This window comes from Gopherus flavomarginatus, chromosome 12 (assembly GCF_025201925.1).
Source record: "Gopherus flavomarginatus isolate rGopFla2 chromosome 12, rGopFla2.mat.asm, whole genome shotgun sequence".
Classification (NCBI taxonomy): Eukaryota; Metazoa; Chordata; order Testudines; family Testudinidae; genus Gopherus; species Gopherus flavomarginatus.
In genome coordinates, this window is record NC_066628.1 from 47,306,778 (window position 1) to 47,317,106 (window position 10,329).

Consider the following 10,329-nt stretch of genomic DNA (forward strand, 5'->3'; position numbering starts at 1 on the left):
GAACTGTCGAAAAATTTTACCCTAAGTCTCATTTTCAAAGGTGATTTAGATACACAGGTGCAAAGCCCACATTGACTTTCAATGAGACTTTGGTTTCTAAAGCCCTAATCCCCTTTAGAAAATTGGATTTAGGCTTGTAAATCATTTAGGCACTTTTGAAAATTTTACTGCATGTCTTTTCTCTGCAGTCTCAGTGCAACATATTCTCCAGCACTTAATCTAGGCTATTTTTAAATGTTTCATATGATTACTGTGTCATTGAAAGATTATTCACAGGCAGTTAGATCATTTCATAATTTCGGCTAACAAATCATTCCAATCATGAATCCATAATTCTACTGTTTTAGCATCATGAACGGTATATGCTTAATGTAATTGAAGGTAGTTTGATGCCATGGTGACATGAAACCAAAGGTTTAACTGTGGGGGAGGGATGGAACATACAGAAACATAGCTAATTCTGATTCCAGGAAAGGACAAGATTTTTATTGGAAGGTGTGGTAAGTTGTGTCAATGGGTTCTATCCAGGTAAAGAAAAGCATTAATATTTTAACGTGTCAGAACTAGGTATATGGCGAATGACATATTAAGTTGCAAAGGATACAAGAAATAACAGCTTCTTTGGGTATAAGACAATACAGGAAATAATTCATTCTGCTATGGTAAAATGTCATCCCTTGCTCTGAGAATGCAATCAGAGTTGAGAAGAGGCAGCAGGTTGCAAGGAATGAAAGTGGGTGATGGCTTCTGAGACCAAAAGGATGGGTCAACTGGTGATGAAGGAAAGACTAGAACAGACTATGTCTGGGAGGAGAAAGAAAGAGATGTGAGGATCAAGGTCTAGCCAGCCATCAGAAAGAAAGAAGTCCATGGCCAATAATCCCCAGCACTGAAAACACAAGAGGCGCAGAGACACAAACAGGACTACTGATACACATAAACATAAGGGCAACATGGAAGGAATAAATCAGGGACAGAAAGTTCTCTCTCACCTTCAGCTGTTCTTGTTGCGTGCCATGCATCTGTGTTATCGGCAAGGCATTTGCATATTCCTAAGCTAGCATTGCCTCTGTTTCCATGTGAGCTTTTTGGATGTTCTCCCAGTCTTCTACAGCCTCTGTGCGTGTGCTCTTGTAATCATATCTTTTACTACTACCATTTAGGTTCAATATATACAGAGACAAAGAAATGCACTTGGATAAAGGAGCACACTTTAAAAAAACCCTCTTCTCTTATGTACCTGCCTAGTCTATCTTACTGCATAATGAATTAGTTGATATTTATACAGCATTTTGAAGGTGACAGTATAGAAGTGCACAGTATTGTATTATTATTGTTTGTAGTACCCAGCCTGGGCAGGAGAAGTTAGTGAAGCAACCAGTGGATCAAGTTCAGTGACAAATCTTGGTCATGTGCCTCCTGAGGCATGTTGCACATGTTGCCTGGTCTACACTGGGGGGGGAGGGATCTACCTAAGATATGCAACTCCAGCAACGAGAATAACGTAGCTGAAGTCGACATATTTAGGTTGACTTACAGTGGAATCTTCACAGCGCTGAGTCGGTGGTGGAGTACCGGAGTCGATGGGAGAGCGCTCTGGGATCAATTTATCGCGTCTAGACTAGAAGCGATAAATCAACCCCTGATAGATCGATCGTTACCTGCCGATCCGGCGGGTAGTGTAGACCTGCCCTAAGACATGTTACCAGACCCTAGTATTGTTGCTACTGTCCATGTAAATCTTGAAGTCTTTAGGCAGAGCATTTGGCCCGCATATGAACCGAGTAAAAGTTGAATGAGGACCTCAGGGTTTGCCCTTTATTTGTATTACATATTATGTTATTGCCCAGTGTAACCAGATGAAATGTCTACACGCAAACCACTAAGATTTTGTCAAAGTTGTTATTTCACAAAGCTCCTGGGATGATATGATCAGGGAGGTAACACACCTGAAGACAATAAATGCACAAAGGAAACTAAAGAGCATCAAAGGAGGAAATACATGAGGATTATGCCTTTTGTCCTGTCTTCAAAATATTGGTCGAACGATATTTACTGCTCTGTAGGTAAACTACCTTCACTCAAGTTCCTGTCATATTTTTTTTTGAAGCACTGCAGAAACCGGAGAAGCTTTGAACATATTATTTCAGAGTGCTGTATTCAGTTCATCAGTTTTTACCTACGCGTGACCTGGTTTTCAAATATGGCATCTTCTGTGTGCTCAGATCAGCACATGTGGACGTGAAACAGAAATGCATGCACCTGTGAGCCTCTAGCTAGCCAAACATGGGATTAGAAAACCCTATTTAGTAATGTAATGTTCAAATGTGTGTGTGGGGGGGAGCGGGGAGCCTCTGTCGGCATATGGATGCAAAAGCTAGCACTTAGACATCTAGAATTAGATCCTTAACTGTTCCCCAGTGAGCTGTGTCCATTTACACGGGGCAATTTTCTGGCCCCTGTATCAGGTACAGAGGCACCTAAATGCAGATATGATCACCCAAATGTAGGCCTCACTCAGTTCTGAACAGCTGGTGCTATTCGGAGTCTTAAAGCTCCAGTTAGGAAGGTTCATCATACCAGTCCCTCTCTGACTTCTGGCCCCCAAAGTGTTAATATTTCTAAACCTGCTCAGAGATGACATGGAAAACATTCCACTCCTGTTGACTGCAGCATGAGATGCCTTACAATGTTTCTCAAACTTTTGTACTGGTGACCCCTTTCCCACAGCAAACCTCTGAGTGCGACTCCCCTTACAAATTAAGAATACATTTTTTTTATATTTAACACTATTATAAATGCCGGGGGTGAGGCAGGGCTTGGAGGTGGAGGCTGACAGCTTGCGTCTCCCCAGGTAACCTCGTGACCCCTTGAGGAGTCACGACCCCCAGCTTGAGAATGCCTGCTTTACACGGATATGAACAGCTATGACATTTTGAATCAGATGCTAGTCATTTCATGTTCTCATAACCCAGTTATAAGAGTGATTTCATGTACTTCGGTCATCTATGCTATGCAATATGACACAATAAGCTCAGAGGCCTGTAAAACCCAGTTTTCCTTATCTACAATGGCTGCATTTGTTGTAGTGTATTATGCTCAAATCATAATCCACTCTGCTCGATGTGACCACATGGTTGTAAGACCACATTGGCTCATATAAACCCTTAACTATTCATGCTTCATTTAAATATTAGGAGATTAAACGTAATGGAATCTAATGTGCGGTAAATAAATGCACATTATTGTTCTTATGTTTTGCCTTGCTTCTAGGGATAGAACATTTAGTCCAATTTGTACATGACTCCACATTGCTCAGATTTTTAAACCACTGGGGAACCCTGTCCTTAAAGAAACATCTGATTTCTTAGTAGTCAGTTAATTGCTATTACATTGCAGGTAATAGTAAGGTTTGCAAAAATGCAATCGTTAGAATTTAAGATATGCTGTTTTGTGCTGAACACTTAGCGTAAACAAGCCCAACTGCATTCTGCTATTTTTTCTAAAAATATGTTTTGAAATTCATGGATTTTTTTAATGCAATTGAAATAAGAAAGGGGATGATGCATCTGAAACGATACTGTGGTGACATAACAAAGAACATTAAAGGTCAGGCCAGATTAATTTGCAACAGGATCAGCTGGAGAATATTAAAACTCTTAGCTGTAATCCTTTGATAACCAGTCCTATAATGTAATCATCAGTGTACATCCAATAATATCCATGTTAATTACTTTGGAATTATATGTTTGGTTTTTAATCAGGGGGCAGGATCAAAAAAAAAAAGTTAAAATATTGTGCTTCCAAAAGAGAAGGATAAAGATATTGTCATGATGTGCTGGTGAAAAGTCAGCATGAAAAGAATGCCTTTTAAGTGAGCATCTGTCACACATTCACAATATTCTAAACCAAACTTTATCCCTGGCAATTTAGGGAGATTCTGCCTCAGCACAAGCAGAAGTGAATTGTTTCATGCTGAGTTTTGACAATCAAAGTGTGGAGTCCACAGGTGTAGAGAATGCTTTTATCAAACAGGATCTGGATAGTTCTCACCAGAAACTGAGGATCAGATGAGACGCAGCCCTTATACATTCAAGTTTTCAGGGGAAAGAGGTTGTTTGCTTTCTGCATTTCTTCGGGGCTGCATAATTCAGGATTTATTGGAGTGCAGCTGTTGCTTATGAAATGCAGGACCAGTAGATAAAGCACTGTCTGGAATGAGGCATGTGTTTTGCAAGTTTCTACTGTCCCTCCCTCCCTCAGCCTTGACAGTGCAAACTCCACCCTGCTGCATGCGTCCTGAGCCTCTATTGAGAGGATAGCCAGGCATGCCAAACTATGTGGTAGTCCATCTGCTATGTGGACAAATGCTCCTGAGGAATTAGGCTGAGATCTGCACATTTTCACTATGCAGGAGACAGGTTTTCAACAGCTAGTTAATTAACACTTGCGCCTCTGGTTTCCATACGTAGTTTATATGTGTACGCTGCTCCAGAAGGATGAATAAGATCTCTAAACTGTAACAGAAACACTAGGAGAGAATGTCTATGAACTGGATAAAGACTTTCTCTAAGACATATAATCAAATCATGGTTATGTTGAACCCCTTGAGTTTATTAGGAGTAGCTGGGAGTTAACCACTTTTAAAACTCACTAATTTGGTGCCTAAATATGAATACAGTTTTATTTGTTGTATGCAGTGTTGTAGCCATATTGGCCCCACGATATTAGAGAGACAAAGTGGTTGAAATAATATCTTTAATCGAGCAAGCTTTCGAACTTACACAAAGCCGAAGAAGAGCTTGAAAACTTGTCTCTTTCACCAACAGAAGTTGGTACAATAAAAGATTTACTTCAGCCACCTTGTCTCTCTAATATAATGGTAGGTGTCCATTTTGTAAAAATGTGGCTTAAATTATTAAGTGTTCCTCCATCTCTTTCCAAAACATCAGAAATCAGTTTGGAGCGGAGCTGAATTGTATGGGCCAATTGTCTGATCTGAAATAGTAAATCATATGGTCTTCCTTAAATAAGTGTGTAACGCCCTAAAATCCTTTGGGAAAAAAAAAAGGGAAAAATAATCCCATTGAATACAGTGTGTCTTTATACATCACCTATAATCCCAATGCACTGTAAATTGTGACTTGTCAAACTGTAGTGTACACCTTGGTTTGCCTTTGGTCCTAACAATTCCAGGGGGTTGCGATGTGACTCCAGATGGTTGTAACATTTTTATTTTAATCTGTCAAGATTCATTACACTGAAGATTAATTAGCCAATGGGCAAGTGAAATTTTACAGCCTGATGAACATTAGATAAGTGGCTTCTAACGTGTAAATATGAAGAGATGCTTTGAATGACTTGAGTTCCAGTGACCTTGAGTCCAGTTTACAGTGTTGTGCTAATTAGCAATTTTCTAAGCTAACTAAAGTAATTTCATGGAGACCTTGTTTATTTAATAATGGCCTATCAAAATGTCAGTTGTTAATGTCTGTCAGCTAGAGTTTATTTTTGTAGTATTTACTTATCAACTAGCATGCTGACTAGTTTTTCTTTTTCTCAGCCATTGGAAAGCCTGTGCCAGTTTTGGAAAAAAGGACATAATTTGTCACGGTGCTAGGTTTCTTTGGAACAAAATATTGCCCTAGTTGTGTGAAGATGAGCGTCGGAAGAAAAGCTGATAGGGCAATTTCTCAGGGATCTAACCATTCTGCACATTCAGTTCTTTAGAGGAGGAGGGTGGTCCAGTGGTTGGGGCACTAGACGGTGCTTTGGGAGACTAGAGTTCAATTTCCTGCTCCACTAAAGACTTCCTCTGTGATCTTGGGCATGTCACTTTGACTTAGAACCATCTCTCCACGCCTCATCTGTATAACAGGGATAATAGAACTTCTCTACTTATGTTGTGAAGAAAAATGTGCTAAAGACTGTGGGGTGCTCAGATACCAGGGAAATGGGGGCCATAGACAGATATGTAGTGAGATATTTTCTTGGTTCTGTTGTCATTTGGTTCACAGAAAACACCAGAGATTTAGCTTGTATACGCCCTTGCCAGGGTTTACCGGAGAAGTGGATCTGTGCAGTGTTGAAGGCCTGTGCATGCTGAAAATATGGGGAGATGCCTCAAAAGTCAGTGAAAACCCTAGGATAAAACAATTGCTAGGAAGCTGTTATTCAGTTCCTAGAGGGTATGAATCATGGGGAATGTCACTCTAAGAAGTTCAGCTGTTGTCCCAACCATCTGTTTTATTAAAGGAGCCCAAGATATTTAAGAAAAATCAACCTATGAAGGGACAAGGGAAAAACTCATCTCTTGTGTAACTGCGTTCATTCGTCATGTGTTTGTCCCACCAAATTTGTTACAGAAGAGCAGCTGGAGTAGCAGCGTAGGGGAAGACTGCTGTCTATTGTATGTATGCAGTCTTCTTGTAGCCATGTTGGTGCCAGGATATTAGAGATACAAGGTGGATGAGGTAATATCTTTTATGGGACTAACACAAACCAAAAACATTGTTAGTCCCATAAAAGATATTACCTCACTCACCTTGGCTATTTTACGGTCAGCTACGACACTTTTATTTCTGGAAACTCGCCATCAAACTCAAAATTGGGTCATAGGTGAAAATGAGTTTAAGTTTTATGCTGCATTTCTCCTCACCATGCCATTTACCACAGTGTGGAATACGTGGTAGTGTCTGTCCCAGACAATCCTGTTGGTGTTTCGGGGTTGAGCCCAGGTGCATTTTAATTTTCCATTTTTAATTTCTATGAAAAACACTCGGTTCTAAACCAAATGCTCCATTAAAAACTTGAACCATTCTGAGTTGAAATCGCTCAGATGGCTCCACAAAGAACTGTCACATACCCTTTCCACTGATAACTGATCCCAACATGCTATTGTCCTAAAAACTAACAGGAAAGCTGACCTTGGGGATGACTCTTGCTTTGGAGTCTGCTGTTAGGCAATCGGATTTATAAATCTTTAATTGCAGTTGGTTTGTTATAAATGCTTAATGATGACACGATGTCCAAAAGGCTGTTGGAAGGCATTAGTGCTCATGGCAGAGTTACAGAGCTGAGGTGCTGCTGTAAATAACCCAGCCTCCGCACAGGGTTTGCATTATGTCCTTAGCATCTGGGACTTGCAAGAGGGTAGCTGGATGTGTGGGTTGAATTCTATAACAATAGTTCCATCAGGCAGCCTGGGAGCTATCGATACTTTAGTTGTGTGGGAAAGAAATGACATCATTTGCAATCACTTTTAATTAATCTATAAGACATTCACCTCTTCAAAGCAGTTCTCAAAGCATGAAATACACTCCTCAGCAGAGAACCCTCTTTTATTGGTTTAGGTGGGACTTTACATGGTGTATCATTTTTGTACTGGCCTCCTGCACTGAAGAGAATTTCATCCCAATAAAAGTAGCAAGCAAATCATTTTTAGGCCTTATCTCCTTCCCCTCTCTGTGTTCCCTTATCCTTTAATCGTGGGGGTGGGGAGGGGAGGGGGACATCTTTACCTGTATTACTCAAGGCTGTGTTTAAGCATGTCTGGATTAATGAGGCTTTATGGCTGAAGGGGTTGATTCTTGACTCAAAAAACCCCTCATGGTATGTCATTTTTACATTGGAGAAGAGCATCAGACAAGCTCACCTGTCATCTCTCCTGCATGCTTTCCTGAAGCTTTTCCCCTGCATCATTTATCCTGGAAAAGGCTCATTGCCAAAGTATGACTGCTAAGCTCCATTAGCAGTTAGCAGATTCTTGCTGTAATTGTCCCTAAGTGTAAAGTGCCAGACTCCTGACAACTGCAAATGAATAGAATTGGGCAATATTATTAACCACTGCCGAATTTTTGTCCTCTCTTGAAACATTTCAATTTGAACATAATTAATTTGACTGGAATGGTGTATAGCTGGGTGCTTCCAGCATCTGTGGCTTGCAAATTGAAGAGGAGGAAAAGCTGGAGATGCAACAGGCCGCACTGTATTATAAGCGGACAAGGAGAAAATGACAGAAAGCAGGGTCTCTTTTATAGTGATTTGCATAGAGGTTCCATCTTAGCGGAACAGCACAAAGCCTCCCTTAAGGCCCGGTTTTGGGAAAGCACATGGGTAAGTCAATTCCTGTTCAGGCCAGTATTTCAGCAGAAGTTTAAGTGTTGATTCCTGAATCAGGGTCTCAGTGGATTCCCCAGTGGCTGCATCCCAGCAGCCATCGCGCTGAAAGGCAGTGTTTTCGAATCAGGATTATTATTTCTTTATTTCATATAGACTTTCCTTTCTCAGAACTGTGCTAGCAAAAGAGTCTAGTGATGAGCAACTTTCAGAAGGTTCAGAGTCCACCTTGCACACTGTACTGACACAGTACCTGAAAGGTTCTCTCTCCTAGCCTTGATTCAGCTGGGCCCTCCACCGAGTGTAGCAGAGATGGACAGGTTGATGTGCTCTGGGGGAAATGTGAATGGACGCTACAGGGGAGCTCAGAAATGGCACCAGTTATGCACTCTTCTTAATGCAGGTTTGTATTTTACTTCTGTCCTTCCTAGTCCTGTTTGTTGCTGGTTACCTGCTATTTTTACACATGCAGCACACCGCATTTGCTCTGAGGGATCAAGCCCAAAGCAGCAATCGAGGAGTGAATGTGAACTGCTGTGTTCCTATTGACCAGAGAAGCCTTGGGACAATCAAGCAGGAGACACTGCAATGAATGTTCTAACCTGAACCTGGAGGCAGGGATGTGGAGAAGAATGAGGAATGTTCCGGGTTCTTTTAATGGCTTCATTTTTATGGGATTTTTTTCTATTTTTAATTAAGAGTTAAGGGAATCCAAGCAGGTATTCTATGATTGTTCAATACACATCACTCATGTTTGATTCAAAGATGCATCCATGTTCATTGTTAGTTTTTCCAAATTATTCAAATGTCTTGAATTTGCAAAATTAGGCTAGAACACTTCTGAGAATTTATTGCAGCTTGTACCTCAGACAGATCCCAGAATGACAAAGTCATGTAACAACGAGAAGCAAACAAAAATCTTCTGAGGATGCTTTGCCACTACTTGCCTTTATTTTCACTCAAAGTGATGAGAAAATAATTTCATAATTATGTCTCCAGTGCATGAAAATGACAAGTACATGTTCACCCAACATCTGTGGATTCCACAAATTCCCATTTGCTACGCTCAGTCATGTCTGTACTCATGGCATTTTAAAATTGCGAGCCAAATCCTGCTCTCACTTATACCTAAGGAGATCAAAGAAATTACTCCAGATTGGTACACATGTAGCTAAGAGCAGAATTTGGCCCTCTATGTACAGTATGCAGGAAGGTTAGCATGTGGGTAGCTTAGCAAAATAATGTGCTGCCTTATTATATAACTAGTATCTCTGGAATTAAAGCTTAATCACAAACTGTGGCTTGGAGACAAATCAGAAAGGACTCACTCACATTAACAGTAATACAGCCAGCTTGCATAAGCAATGGGGAGGGTTTTTTTGTTTTTTGGTTAAGCCTAAGCCACTGTGTAAAGGAAGTGAGGCTGCCAGTTCTATTCTGCTGCAAGCCTATAGCTACTCTCCAGAATATAAAGGTTCCTGCCAGCGCCCTGGTGAAACACTGAATTTTGTATGGCATCCTAGAGCCAAACAAGCTGCTGATAGAAGCAATAAATTCACATCCCAAACCTAAAAATAATATTGGGATTGCTTTAAACTAAGGTTACGGAATATGGATTTAATTAGCCACTGGGTGGATTCTGAAAAGCAGTTAGTATTGCATATTTATTCTGGTTTAGACATTTTTATAGTTTTTTTTTTCAAATCCTGTTAGAATAATTTGCCTAAGGGGTGGGGAGCCTCTTTGTTGACTGAAGGAGGATGGATGGTCTTGTGGTTAAGGTTGGCCCAGGACCCAGTGGACTGGGTTCTCTTGCTGGTTCTGTAACAGACTCCCGGTGTGACTGTGGGCAAGTAATTTAAGGGCCAGATTTTCCAAGAATGTCCATGTAGGATAGATCTACTCTTTTAGGGGAATATAGAGTACAGACACTGCATGCCCAGCTAGCACTGGTTTGAAAGATAGTGTATACACTGAGGCACTGCTTATGTGACTGGAGCAGAGGGCCCTACACACCTGAACCCCAGAGTATAAAACCCACATGGGCTCTTGCAATGCCCTCCCCACACCCGTCAGCACTGCTCTTTCTAGCACTGTCATGTTCTGCTGCCTCTCCCCTGCCACAACCTTTCCTGCGGCAGGAGCCTTTCCCTGTGGCCTGCAGCTCCACACCATAGTGACAAATGCGCACACAGCCTACCTGTTACTGCG